Source organism: Ambystoma mexicanum, chromosome 4q, assembly GCF_040938575.1.
Source record: "Ambystoma mexicanum isolate Mex_15411 chromosome 4q, UKY_AmexF1_1, whole genome shotgun sequence".
Lineage (NCBI taxonomy): Eukaryota > Metazoa > Chordata > Amphibia > Caudata > Ambystomatidae > Ambystoma > Ambystoma mexicanum.
Window position 1 is genome coordinate 1,066,971,867 of NC_090928.1, and position 13,702 is coordinate 1,066,985,568.

The 13,702-nt window shown below is 51.7% G+C and overlaps 1 protein-coding gene across 6 annotated transcripts in view; it reads right to left on the reverse strand.

Annotated features, from left to right (window-relative positions):
• The window catches only part of SUSD4 (sushi domain containing 4), a 478,536-nt gene that overhangs the window by 268,545 nt on the left and 196,289 nt on the right, over window positions 1–13,702 (reverse strand). The window lies entirely within an intron of this gene.

Genomic DNA, 13,702 nt, shown 5'->3' on the forward strand with positions numbered 1-13,702 from the left:
CCATCTGGTACCCAACCCCTTTGACCCCCCAATTGCCCAGGACAATAGTTCACAGCGACTCCCATACACACAATAACATCAGTGCCATGGCTGGGAGGCGAACAAGCCGTTAGGGTGGCAAAGGTGGCCGAGCCCCAAGTGGTGGCCGTGGTGGATCCGGTAGGGGACGTGGCCGTGACTTGCAGGGTGCCCCTAGCCCCCCATGTGTGGAGGACCAGTCAGGGACACCCATGGGTCCACCCCCCTGGTTGAGGGTAACGTGGCTGACACCATCCATGCTCAGCCCTTGTTGGACCAGCCCACTGTGGAACCAGACCAGGCACAGGGTGACTCCATGGCTGACTTCCAGGTCAGCAGGTCTAGGCCACGTGCGCCGGTGCACGTTGGTGTCATCAGGCCACGTGGATCAGGGGCAGCTAGGTCATCTGCTGCCCTGCCTAGGCAGGCTGGGGAGGCTGCAGGGGCAGCTGCGGCTCCATCCACCCCACCTCTCACACACCCAGCCAGGACAGTGTCGGTCCAAGTCCATCCTGCTGACATTCCCCCTGACACCATCACACTTGAGCTAATGCCTGCACCAACTCCCATGCTGAGTGTGCAATCCCACACTCCTAGTACAGAGTCTACCGGGGCTCCTGCCCCTAGTGTCCAGAGCAGCGTAGGACACTCAGGATTCCCACCACCTTCCAAGCGGAAGAGGAAGAGTGCTCGTCCAGTAGAGGCTGATGCCCCAGACACGGCTACACAGTCCGGCCCGTCAAGGAAGCCCAGCTTCAATGAGGCCGAACTGAATGCACTTGTAGAGTATGTGTCCGCACATGACCGCGAAATGGTGATTGTTGCAGGATCCAAGACCACACCTGCACAACGTCTGGCACACTGGCAGACCATCGCGGACATCATAAGTGCCCTTGGAATCGTGAGGCGCACAGCTACTGAATGCTACAAGTGCTGGAATGACCTGAAGCGCAGGGCAAAGAATAAGCTGGCCTCAAGTCATGCCGCTACTCTAGTGACTGGAGGTGGGTCTCCAGCAGAGGACATAGAACTCACTCCACATGAGCATGTTGCTGGGACCTACGTCACGGAGGAACAGATCCAAGGCGTGGGAGAACTGGCAGATTACGAGGCATTGTCCGGTGAGTGCACATGCATGTGTGTGTCATCCATGTGCATGGTGTGTGTGTGTGTGTGAGGGCTTCTGTTTGGGTGCCAGATGAGGGTGTGTGTGCCTGAGTGGTTTGGGTCACCAATGTGCCTCATCCAATACATTCTGCGCACCAGCATTTGGGTATAGCAGTATCCCTTCTGCCAACATTAGACATCTAGCCAAACACCACGCCAGTTGCCCTTGAAGTGTCATCTTGCCACAACATTGTTGCTTATTTTCCTCTGTTTATTCAGGCAGATTGTTTGCATACCACCACTTTTACTAGGCATTTCTCAGTCCTATTGTCACGTCCGACATGGCTATGGTACAGTGGACTGGCTTTGTTTCCTGGATATGATTTGTTTAGACATGTCCCTGTGCGGAGGGCCTGAGCCCCCTCCTGGGTCTGCACCATCTCCACAACCCCAGCAGTATCAAGTGCCTCATCCTCCAGGTTAAACATTTGAACCATTTCAATGAAAATAATCAATTTCATGAGCAAACTAGACTGAATGAACAATTGGTGCCCTCCTCTCCCTCTTCACTTAATGGCTAGGGTACATGCCATCTGTGTGATGGCATGTGTAATTGACCTGCCAATCACAGGCCAATGTGTGATGCCACTGCTAGGCAGCATGCAGCAAATGTGTTCATCTTCCATCTTGGTGTCATCAATGTGTGCCATCTGCCTCCCCTTCACACGCAGTGACGGTGCATGCATGGGAGGGTTTTAGTCATGTGGGACATGTGTCAATCAAGTACTGTTTCTGTAGCTTCTCAGCCCTAATTGTGTGCCATAGTGCTAATGCCTGTTTCCATTTGTTTTCTGTTATGTCTTTGCAGGGGATGAGGCACTTGATACTGCTGGGGTTGTGGAGATGGTGCAGACCCAGGAGGGGTCTCAGGCCCGACCGACCACCAGTGAGGGACGTGGTGTGGTGGTGGGTGAGAACCCACAACTGCTGCAGGTCGTGCTCTCAAGGGGTGTCTCTGGCTGCACCTCCCCCGAGCTGTATTCAGGTGTCGATTCGGATGATGAGACCTATGTGCCGTTGCAGGTGAGTGTTCCTGGGAGGGATTCTGTTCTGTCCGACCCACCTGCACCAGGTTTAGAACCCTCAATGGGGATGTCAGTGTTGGCAGGTACGCCTTTGGTGGTTACGGATGCAGGGTCACACTCCGCAACATCTGATCCTGTTCCTGGGCCAGCAGATCAGAGGGGGAATGCAATCCTGCAGCCTCAGGCAGTGCCGGCACAGCAAGGCGCAGTTCGCCTTGCCCCAGACAGGTGTGGTGCCCGCCGACGTGGTGGCCGTACGCCACCTGGCAATACCGCATGGGAGAAATCCATATACAGTATGGCAACCCAACAGGCAGCATCATCAGAAATGATGGCTCAGGCCATGGATAGGGTGGCCACTTCCATTGTCCCCCCCGAAAGGCTGATGGAGCGACTACAGCAGGCAACAGACTCCATCTGCCAGTCACACAGGGAGGACATGTTGGCGTCTGACAGGGACCGGCGGGCGGCACTGGCGACTCTGCAGGAAGCCATTTCCTTAGAGTCCCAGGGCCACAGGGAAGCCCTGAGGGTGGAACTCCTTCACCTCAGGACGACTCTTGTTGAGCTTGAGGCTTCAACAAACAGAAGGACAGAACAGCAGCTGGAGCGTCTCACACGTATGCTCTCAGCTGAGATGCAGGCAACTAGGGCGGAGGTCCGGGCATCCCGTGAGTTGTTGCATGGGGACCTACGCACAATTATCCTCCAGAACGAGACCTTCCACACCCGCATGCTTGCTGCCATGGAGAACCAGACTATGGCTTTGCGTGGGCTGCCTCCCATAGTGCCACCACCTCCTGATGCAGCTGCAGAGGGTGAAGAGAGCGACAGCAGTGATTCTCTCACAATAGGGTAGCCGTGCAGGCCATGAGCCCATGGAGGTGTTTTTTTTTCGCAAGATCCACACAGGTGGGTTTTGGTGTGCACCCTGTCCACGGACCTCCTGGGTGGCCTCCCCAACCCCCTCCCGCCCCCCCCCCCCCCGGGCCCATTAATGGCCTTTTTTTTTCTCGACAGTGTGTTGCCTTGTGTGGCTCCCGTGGGCATGCGCTGTATTGTGGCTGGGCACATGCAGGCTTGTCATGAATTTGGGTCAGATGCTTGGGTTTGGTGACACACCCCTCCTGCTTCCCGTTTCCATGGGCTTGCAAAGGGTGTGCCCAAGTGACATTGACGTACATGGTGACGTTGGACTCCCATTTGATGTGTGGGCAGTCTGTAGTCAATACTGTGTATACATTCATAGTGCATATTGTTGTTGTATTGTGCACTGCATGGTGTATTGATCTGTGCCTCTACATCCATCTCATCCTCCTAATTTTCAGGTCCATTTCTCATGTCTTCACAAGGCGGTCTACCTTGGAACTGGAGTCCATGTTGTAAGCAGTGCACCTACACTCTTGCGTGGCGCTAACACTGTATACTTGGAAGTGTTCGAAGTGCTGGCATTATCAGGTAGTGAGGCTATCAATTTTCTAAGTCTGTAATGTCATGTTTAAGGTAGGTTGGAGGTTGTGTAGGTGACTGGTATTCTTGGTAAGTATTTGGTAATGTGTGTTGTAGGTCCTGCATTACTGTGAGCATTTCATGTGTGGCCATGTTTCCATTAGGGACACTGTAGTTGGTGACACTTGGGGCATGTTGTGGGGATTAATTTGTTTGCTCTCACATTGCATGACATGCCATGGTGTGTTGTGTGGCCGTGCCGGGGAGGGGTTGGGTGACATGGCACTGTTCTCATGTAGTATTTTGCAAGTGGGTATTCATTTCTGCTGCATGGAAGTGTGTCTTTTGATGACACGGCATTGGTGGTGTTTGTGTAGGTAGGGATGCACACATTCTGACACTTCCACATGAACAATCTCAGGCTGCTATGGTTCTGACAGTTGACTGTCCCTTTGTTCGTCATAATTGTCAGGTCGAGTCATCATTGCTTATCAGATGGTATGTGCCAGGGCTGTGTGCACTCCACAAGGGTGTGATTTCTATGTGAAGTAATTAGCCACCAGCTGCGTACGGGCTGCCTCACTCCGTGCCCTTTCCCCTCCCATGCGCAGCGGGCGTGCATGTGGTTGGGGATGTGGGGGCACCACCATGTCCACAGCCAGGCCCCGGCGTGTTGCAACATTGTGCAGGACGCATGCTGCCACTATGATCCTGCACACTACTGGGGGCGCATATAACAGCTGCCCGCCAGAACGGTCAAGGGAGCGAAAGCGTGACTTGAGCACTCTGAATGTGCGCTCCACTATGCCCCGGGTTGTAATATGGGCTGTGTTGTATCTTACCTCGGGAGGCGTGATGGGGTTCCGAATTGGCGTCATCATGTCGGTGCTCAGAGGGTAGGCACTGTCCCCTGGTGAGGAGGTGATGGGTATCATTAGTGGGGTAGTGACATAACTCTGCATCTGACATGCATGCATGTGCAGTGGCTTTCATACTCACCAAGCAGCCATGTACCGCCATGCCGCCCAGCTTCTAGGTCCCGGCTTAGGGTACACATTCGGTAAATGAAGCTGTCGTGGGTGGACCCTGGATAGTTGGCATATACTGAGGTTATGATTCCCTTGGCATTACATACTACCTGCACGTTGATGGAATGCCAGTGCTTGCGGTTCCTATAGATGTGCTCAGATGCCCTGGGGGGGGAAATAGTGCCACATGGGTGCAGTCAATGGCACCTAGCACTTTGGGGAATTGTGCGACACCGTAGAAATCCAGGGCGGCAGCCTGCCTTTCTGCAGGTGTCCTGGGCAGGTATATGTGCCTGCGGACTGATGGGCGTGCAGTGATGATGTTCAAGACCTGGTGTAGGCAGCATGACTGCGTGGCCTGCGACACACCACCCACTATGGCACTTGTCCGCTGAAATGATCCAGTGGCCAAGAAGTGCAGTACATTAAGGACCTTCTCCAGCGGGCTGAGTGCTTGGGAGCACAGGGGGGGTGATGTGAGGTCATCCTCCCACTCACTGACCAGGTCCAGTATTATGTGTGGTGGAAACCTGTACCTCCCATACACCTGGTCATCTGGCATCCCAAAAAGGCTGATTCTGGGAGTGAAAATTCGGGCCCTCTCTATCCTCCTCCTCCTCCTTTGGTAACCCACGGCCACTGCTGCTAGGAACGGTATATTCATCCTGGCGTCTGAGCTTGTTTGTTGTTTGCGCGCACTTTTATGCTGCGCGGGTCGACGTACGCCTGCTTCATGCTGGCGTACGTGTTTCAGGATTGGACCATTTATTTTTTGGCGCGTTGTAGGCGACCGTGTGAATCTTCCCGCCCACCCCAGGAATACACGTAACACGCTCTCCCAGGCCCAGTCGCGAGTAAATATTCCCGGCCACCCCTGGAATACACGTACCCCACTCTCACAGGCCCAGTCGCGTGTGGAACTTCACGCGCACACTGAAATACACGTACCCTGCAAATTTGCGTGTGAAACTTCACACGCACCCCGAAATACACGTACCCAGGGCTATCGCGTGTGGAACTTCCCGCGAACCACGTAATACACGTAGCCTGCTGGTATCGCGTGTGGAAGTTCACGCAGACCCATAATACACGTACCCTGATGGTGTCGCATGTGAGACTACCCACGCACCCCAGGAATACACATACCATCGCACAGCTGGGGGGTGGGGGTGATGGGAGACATGAGTGGGGGCCTGGTGGAGGGTGCCCTGCACTGCTGGGGGGTGGGGGTGCAGGGGGACATCATGAGTTGGACATGAGTGAGGGCCTGGTGGAGGGTGCCAATGGATGCTGATGGGTGGGGGCGCAGGGGGACATGTGTGGGGGCCTGGTGGAGGGTGCCCTGCACTGCTAGGGTGTGGGGGTGATGGGAGACATGAGTGGGGGCATGGTGGAGGGTGCCCCTGGATGCTGGGGGGTATGGGTGCAGGGGGACATGTGTGGGGGCCTGGTGGAGAAGCCCCTGGATGCTGGGGGGTGGGGGTGCTGGGAGACATGAGTTGGACATGTGTGGGGGCCTGGTGGAGGGTGCCCTGCACTTCTGGGGGGTGGGGGTGGTGGGAGACATGAGTGGGGGCCTGGTGGAGGGTGCCCTGCACTGCTGGGGGGTGGGGGTGGTGGGAGACATGAGTGGGGGCCTGGTGGAGGGTGCCCCTGACTGCTGGGGGGTCGGGGTGATGGGAGACATGAGTGGCGGCCTGGTGGAGGGTGCGCCTGGATGCTGGTGGGTGGGGGTGCAGGGGGACATGAGTGGGGGCCTGGTGGAGGGTGCCCCTGGATGCTGGGGGGTGGGGGTGCTGGGAGACATGAGTTGGACATGAGTGGGGGCCTGGTGGAGGGTGCCCTGACTGCTGGGGGGTGGGGGTGATGGGAGACATGAGTGGGGGCCTGGTGGAGGGTGCCCCAGGATGCTGGGGTGTGGCGGTGCTGGGAGACATGAGTTGGACATGAGTGGGGGCCTGGTGGAGGGTGCCCCTGGATGCTGGTGGGTGGGGGTGATGGGAGACATGAGTGGGGGCCTGGTGGAGGGTGCCCTGCACTGCTGGGGGGTGGGGGTGATGGGAGACATGAGTGGGGGCCTGGTGGAGGGTACCCCTGGTTGCTGGTGGGTGAGGGTGCAGGGGGACATGTGTGGGGGCCTGGTGGAGGGTGCCCTGCAATGCTGGGGGGTGGGGGTGATGGGAGACATGAGTGGGGTCCTGGTGGAGGGTGCCCCTGGATGCTGGTGGGTGGGGGTGCAGGGGGACATTGTGGGGGCCTGGTGGAGGGTGCCCTGCACTGCTGGGGGATGGGGGTGATGGGAGACATGAGTGGGGGCCTGGTGGAGGGTGCCCCTGGATGCTGGGGGGTGGGGGTGCAGGGGGACATGCGTTGGTGATCAGTAGTGTAAGGTGACATGTGGGTTGGCTGGGGGGCATGGCCATGGTGGATGGGCTGCCTGCGGGACATGAGCAGGGGTGCAGGGTAGTCCCCTGTGGTGTGGGCTGCCTGAAGGGGCCGTGGAGGGTGTAGAGGGAACACCTGGGATCACCCACACGGTCAATTAACGTGTAGTACTACCCGGCACCCCCGAAATACACGTACCCTGCTGAAATCGCATGTGGAACTTCCCGCGCACCAGGAATACACGTACCCTGCAGGATTAGCGTGTGGAACTTCCCGCGCACCCCGGAATCCACGTACCCTGCAGAATTAGTGTGTGGAACTTCACGCGTACCCCGGAATACACGTACCCTGCAGAATTAGCGTGTGGAACTTCACACGCACCCCGGAATACATGTACCCTGCACAATTAGCGTGTGGAACTTCCCGCGCACCCCGGAATCCACGTACCCTGCAGAATTAGCGTGTGGAACTTCACACGCACCCCGGAATACATGTACCCTGCACAATTAGCGTGTGGAACTTCCCGCGCACCCCGGAATACACGTACCCTGCAGAATTAGCGTGTGGAACTTCCCGCGCACCCCGGAATACACGTACCCAGGCCAATCGCGTGTGGGACTTCCCGCGCACTCCGGAATACTCGGACCCAGCGAATTCACGTGTGGGACTTCCCGTGCACCCCGGAATACACGGACCCAGGCTATTCGCGTGTGGGACTTTCCACGCAGCACAGAATGCACGCATACGCTATTTTTCACACAGCGGGTGTCCGTGTTTGTCGCGTACCCCTTTGCACATCATTTGTCTTAGAGGGCCACAGTATGTGACATTCATCATAGCTGTATATAGGTGCTTTTTGTTGGCGCTCATTTTGGTGCACATTTATTTCAGGGGCAGGGACACTACCGCCTGCTTTCTTGTGGCGGACGTGTTTGGGCCTGTGCGCTGGTTTGACAGTGCGCTGGTTTGCACTATTGGATTCCATGAATACGTGTTGTAGGCGAGCGTGTGGGCGTTCTGCGCACTTGCCTCCTGTACTTCCCCCGTGACGCCAACATTTTGACGAGTTGTTCCCCATTCCGAGTGTTACGCCCCGTGTTCCGCCTACTTTTGTTGTGTGCGCCGCGCTATGTGCGATTTCGCTGTGGCCGTGGTGCACGCCGTTAGATATCCTATGCGCCGGCGTGCGCTGTGCACTTTTTCAGCGCACATCCAATATTTTTCTCGCGCACGGCCTTCCATGAATCGATGTGCACTGGTTTCCCTGCGATTTTTGCACTTTTACTGCGAATCGCACGTTTTGGCACCTCTGCGCGGGAATTTTCGGCACACATTAATTCCATGAATCGACACCTACTTTTTTGTGTGTTATGTTGTTCAATGTTTTTGTCATGAACCATGAAGAAAAAAGGTTTATTTTTATTAAGAATTGCTTAATATGAAATGTTACAGAGACTACATTGTTTAATTCAAATCCTCTTGTTTTTGTATTTTTGTGTACCAATGCACTTTATTGACGTGAATTAAAGAGCATATATGAGTAAATAATGTCTTCCCTATCCAACCAACTCAAATTTCCAAGTAATTGAATTGGATGATTGATGACACTTTGAGGTCACCAATAATAAAATTGTGTGATTTCATTTGAATTTTAAAACAAATAAATATTGCATTCCCAGCAACTGGCCTGGTTCAGGCACAGGGGTATTTGTAAAAGGGGGTGTGAGACGGGTTGGGTCACAGCTCAATCTGAATTCACAGAAAATAAAGAGAAAAGGCATTCTAATTGCACGCTACATCTAAGGCAAAGGGCGAGGGTCCTGGACCAGTGTGTGACGCCCGATTGGAATCCTTAACAGCACTCCCTGTGCTTAATCCCCACAAGCACCAATATTTCAGCTTAATTAAAAGCCACATCTGTTGACCCCTGTGTGTGGTCATTGTTGCTGGCAGGAGGATATTGCACAGTACCATTGAATTATGTGTGGAACCAGAGAAACTGGCACAGCAGATTCTCTGGTTCCAGCCGATTCCGAGGTCTCTTGACGATTCTTGGACACCAAATCTGGAAGAATGGGGAGGGGCATCAATGGCACATGTGTGCAGTGCAGAGCCCCTACATTAGGTCATAGGGGCATCCTTTGAATGCATGAATTGATTTGAGGGTTGTCAATAGTGCTGTGTGTGATGTTGCATACCGTAGTAAGGCGCACACAATACTTGGGTGAGGATTTGCAAAAAGTTGACCGTGTAATGTCATGCATCATGCCAACTGTGTGTTGGTATGTGCCCTTGGCTCAGAAATGGAAGACAGCCACTAACTTCAATAGAGGGGGTATCGATGTGTGTATCTTTGTTTGGCTTTAAAGGTCCCCCTCATTAAGCTGCAGTAAATAACTTATAGTAGGCCTGTCCAAGAGGTATGTTTGTAGGATCTGTGAGTCAGTTAGGCCCCATGCAGACAATCTGCCACTGGGGGTGGGTGACCAGTTTACACCCCCTCCTTCGTTGCATGTCCCTCTGCAGCCCAATTGTTTCATTCCTCCTGTACTAAAACAGTAGTTATAGCTCGCAAAGGTACAGCAGCAGTGCTCCACCAGCCTGCATGGTGATATGTGTGTTGTGTGAAGTTTGAGGTGGCCTTTTCTGTCCTTTTGTGGTGAATGGCATGCACCTGTGTTTCTTGTCCCTCAACTGCCAGGTTGAGGTACATTAGTTAGGTGTTTGTGTTTATTTTACCTGGTATCTGAAAGAGGAATCATCCTGTATTTACCGCATCCATTAGTTCAGGTTCTCCGCATCCAGTATATTCTGCATCCAGTGTGCCATGTTTATCGCATGAGTTACACCCGCAGACTTCATGTCTGGATTTTCTACATGCGGTACACATCTCCAAATCTATTTATTTATAGGTTATTTTTAAAGGCGCTTGTACAACAATACAGTGTTTCAAAGTACCACAAGGCAAAAGGGAAGACCACAAGTGAGTGAATAAACAATGGAAAGCCAATGAATAATAAAGCAAACAGTGGTCCTACTAGGCCTTGTGACATTCAGAACGTGCAGGTGCAGTGAGAGCGAAACAGTGGTGTGTGGCAGAGGTGGGGTAAGTGCTATTAGGGACCCAAGGGGGGGATGTGCAAGAGGTGCCTGTTGAGGGTGGCATCAGGTAAGTGCATGGGCGGACACATCCCAAGTGCTGAGTGAAAGTCACCCACCCAAGAGGTAAGTGCAGGGTGGAGAACATCCTCCCAAGGCGGGTGTGTCCCCAGAGGGCAGTGCCAGGGTGGGGGGTGATGGTGGCGATTTGGCAGAAGGCCAGGCCCCAAATTGCACGGAATGGTAAAACAACCGCTATTCAAAAACACCTGCGGTTTTACTACTACCAGCAACTTTGTAATCACGCCCCAAATCTTGTACCATGAGTAAAATTACTGGAAGCGAAATTAGAGCTATGTTTTTTTATCTGATGGTATTTACTAACTTGTTTTGTTGCACCATGTTTCACTTGGGTTTCCAAGTACAGAGATTCTTGAATTTTTGTTTCCACTTTTCTTTTTTAGTAAGTGGTGCATTTCCACAAATTAGGTATAGGACACTGGTGCCCTACAAGGGAAATTTCGTTTTTCTGATACATTCCTTCATTTATGAGTAACCAAGGCCTTTGACACCATGCCTTTTTTGCACCTACTGCAATTTCTTCCAACACTACGGAGGAGACACTAATCCTTGCCTTGGCCCTCCTTAAACCTTAAACTTCCATGGGTTTTCCTCCCCAGTTCCAAGGCCTTTTTTTGTGATTTCGGTTTGTCACCATGCAATGCCTTCTAATGTTTTCTCTTTCATTAACCCCTTCAGTGCCAAGGACGATGTATCTCGTCCTTGGCAACAGGGAGGTAATCCCAAGGACAAGATGCCTCGCCCTTGGCACTTTTAAAGAGTGTATGTTCTACATTTGCTTCAAATGTATTTATAAATGGACCAGTCTACAGAAGGTGAAATCCGAAAAGCAAATGAGAACACACGAATTAACACTTTCATGCTGGTTTCCTGTACCAAAAAACAGAATAATTCAACCGTTTTTAATGTGGTACCTAGAACGCAAACTTGCACATTTCTTAATTTATTTTCAAAATTCATATTGTATTTTCTTTCATTAAAGCCTTAATAAAATAGTTAAAATAGTGTGCCCTTTATAATAAAAAAAATGGAAACCCCCACATTATTCAACCCTTAGATGAACTTGCAAAATAATCTGTTCCAAAGCCGTAAACCTGCTACTCAACCCACAAAGAGCGGATCCCAATTTCATGTACTTTACGTTATGTTATAGACTTTTGTACAGCACACATATGTGAAAAAGGCTTCATGCCAGTGAGCAGCAGCTGACCAACACAACGGTCAATAGGCGGAAACCTTTGTATCCTAGCCGTGAGTGTCGCAGGAGTATTTTAGTAGTCAACACAAGAGTGAGTGCCCCTGCACACAGTACAAAAGGCAACTCCTTCAAGAGATGGCCAGATAGAAGAAGCTCTGCCTCCCATTCTCTCCGATTTAAACTTAAGTGGCATCATAAGCAGAGATTGAGAGGAAGGAGTACAAGCAGGGCCAGCCTTAGGGGTGGGCTGCCGGGGGACCACCAAGGGCACCATTACCCCACCTAGGCGGCAGCTCGGGGGAGCCTTTCAAGGGCTACCCCGAGCTGGCGTGGTGGGAGAAGGCACCCTTTTGAAATTAAATGCGCTCGGGCACTTAGATAATTATCTCACTGCACTGATCATCTCAATAGGGTGCTCCGCAGAACCCTATTGTTGTTAAAGGCGCCTGCAAGCGCATTTAATTTCAAAAGAGTACCTTCTCCCCACCACCAAAAAGAAAAATGTGGGGCCTCCAAGACCCCTGACCCCCATTGACCAGGGGCGCAGGGTGGTGAGGAGGGAGTCCCATTTTTCTTTTTCACTAAGTCACTAAGGCCTGCACTGAGTGCAAGGGCACAAAGGAAAGCAGCCAGAGAATCTATGGATCTCTTTGTTCATAGGTGTATAATGGCAGCAGCATAATCGCAAATTTAAAAAAAAATGTACAGCTTTGGTGTATAGAGTTTTATAATGCTAATGTTGAGATGCTTCTTTCTTAGTCGATAAAATCCCCATTCGCAGTTGGGTAATCACTAGAAACGTGACAACATTTTTGCAAACCTCATGCACATCTCATAAGGTTTTATCAAACTTTGTATAAGGTATGTCTAATGTTGTCCTCAGTCAAGGCCACAGCCTATCTTACACCAAGGAACCTATATCATAACAGCTATGAGTATATAACAGCTCTAGTGCAGCCCATTTCTCCTCAAAAGCCATAACATGGATAGAATCTTTCCTCTCAGAATGAACAATGAGAGTCTTTTCCAACACAGCAAATGCCGCTCCTGCCCCAGTTCTCTGCGGCGTGCCCCAAGGATCTTGTGCATCACCTACACTATATAATATCTTCACTAAGACCCTGTTAGACCGCTAAAATGAACTTGCAGTGTCTTATACCAGCTATGAGTATGACATGCAGATCCTACTGCACATCACAGGCAACTATGAAAAGGATTCTACCACACTCAACAACATCTATCAGATCATCCAAACTTGGACGGCTCGACATGAATTATGTCTAAATGATGAAAAATCCGAGCTGCTAATGGTAGGCACCCCAACATGTCTCAAAAAACTTGACCCAAAATACAAAACCTTCACAATAGACAGTAAGACCATCACCGTCCTGAAGGGGATAAAAACCTTGGGAGTGTACCTCGACTCATCACTATTGCTCTAGACAAGTCAACGCAACTATTTCATCTGCAGCATACACAGCTAAGCTCATTAATGCCCGCAGACCCCATCTCTCACCAAACAGCTGCAAGACTCTAGCCAGAGCCCCCATCCTGTCCAAACTTGACTACTGTAACATGCTCCTCTCTGGAGCCTTGACCAGCAACATCAAAAAACTTCAGGTCACATAAAATAGCGCTGTACGAGCAGCCTTAAATATCCCCAAGAGAGAGCAGATCTCTGAAACGAGACGCAAAGCACTTTGGCTACCGGTCCAGGACAGGATTAGATACTAAACTATGTCGATTATTCACAAATGCCTGGCTAATACTGCCCCGAAATACCTCTCCAACATACTCATATCATCCCAAATGACGAAACATACACGTGCCTCCACTGCTCACCTGCTAACCGTGCCCAAATTCAAGAGAGCTAAGGCCGGGGACCAGAGCTTTCCTGTCGTGGCTTCCAAACAATGGAACGCCCTCCCCTTAGCCATCAGATCCGACCCCTGCCGCAAATCCTTCGCCGAAAACTCAAAACTTGGCTCCTAACACACCATCTGTACAAAACTTCCCAGGCACTCTCAGTCTTTCTGAACTCCTGTGCACACTGTACCTCTGTACATCCTGTAAATATGGTCAATTATGCATAACTGTATTATGTTTCCTAAGATGCACGAGGGACTGTGTGCTATCTGTGTGGATATTGCCTTTGTGTGCGCACCGGGACGTGTGTGGTCTTTTTATGGGGCATGTATGTGTCGGATTGTGTGAATTTATGACAAGACACGGCGGCTCTGAATTCTTGTAGT